This window comes from Chrysochloris asiatica, unplaced genomic scaffold, assembly GCF_000296735.1.
Source record: "Chrysochloris asiatica unplaced genomic scaffold, ChrAsi1.0 scaffold00444, whole genome shotgun sequence".
Taxonomy (NCBI): Eukaryota; Metazoa; Chordata; class Mammalia; order Afrosoricida; family Chrysochloridae; genus Chrysochloris; species Chrysochloris asiatica.
Genome location: NW_006408962.1, coordinates 1,316,898 through 1,318,207, shown reverse-complemented (window position 1 = coordinate 1,318,207; position 1,310 = coordinate 1,316,898).

Sequence of the window (1,310 nt, the reverse complement as noted above, 5' to 3'; positions counted from 1 at the left end):
CTAAAGGAACTGAGCATTTGTTTAGAAAAGCCTAAAAGAGATTCGGGTCCAAGCTCTCATTGATATTTGCAGGGCCACGTGCCATATTTCTGCCTTTTGCAGAAGTAGCCCTTGGGTGCATATCAGTAAACTGACACTTCAGAGGAAATTAGTTCTTACTAGGAATCCTTTAAAATAGTGTTTATTGCACCTTTCCATAGCAGCTTAAGCTCATTTGCTACCAACTAGATTAAAAGACCACAATAAAACTAACAACTGCATTTAGCACTCCTGGGAGGTGGTCTCATTGCCAAAATCCCTACCTACATCTCTCGAAGTAACCACAAATCTTACCTCAGCAAACTATTCTATGTCTTCCCAAAGGATGTCTCATATTTAAGGTGAACCCGAGGACCTATTTTGTTACCCTAGGATTTGGATTTAATATTTTTTGTTTTTCAGAGATCTTTGATACCGATTAGGTCAGTACCACAAGTGTACTACAGGTAGAGAGCTGAAAAGAGCTTTGGGTACCTAAAGCCAGAATACTCCTTGGAATTTTGTGGGGGGGCTGAAATGGAATATAATCTTGATGCACAAATTACTATATTTTGATTCTGTTTTAGAACATTTATAGCTTTGATTCCGCTTTGAAATAGTTTTAGTGAAACAAAAATACTTTTTCAATTGTATTTAGCAAACTAGAATTTTTCTTGTAAGGATTCTTATTTCAACTTTAATTTCAAATCTGTGGAAGATACTGATAGTTAGCTACCCACTAGCCTTGCCTTCTTTTTCCTTGCCACAGAATCCTGATTTTATTCGAGATGACAAAGTGACAAACCTCACTTGAATTATGCTTAGTCTTCGCTGATCATGAGTCCCCTTTGCTAGATCCTTGATGATTAGATTCCCTTGCAGCTAGGTGTAGTCTTGTAGCCTAATTATGGCTAATAAGACATAGTAGAAAGTCTTCTAGAGGGCTTCTGGGAGAAAGTGTTTGTTTCCAGATGAAAGGAAAGATTTTACCTGCTTGTAAAAGCCAAGAGAATGACAGAAATACCAACCATTACATCCTTGTAGGTGTATGGCTATTATCCTATCACAGACAGAATTAAACTTCAAGGTAGATCTTAAAATGTTCTTTCTGATGATGAATGTGACACCATTCCTCTTCAATCTGTCATTCCCAGCCTAGTAAACCATGTGATTGTCAGATTCAAAATGGCCAAAACCAGTTCATTTTAGCTCACAAATGCCTAGGACACTGATGTTTATGCATTTCATTTCATTTTTGACAACTTCCAATTTTTGTAGATTCATACTTCATA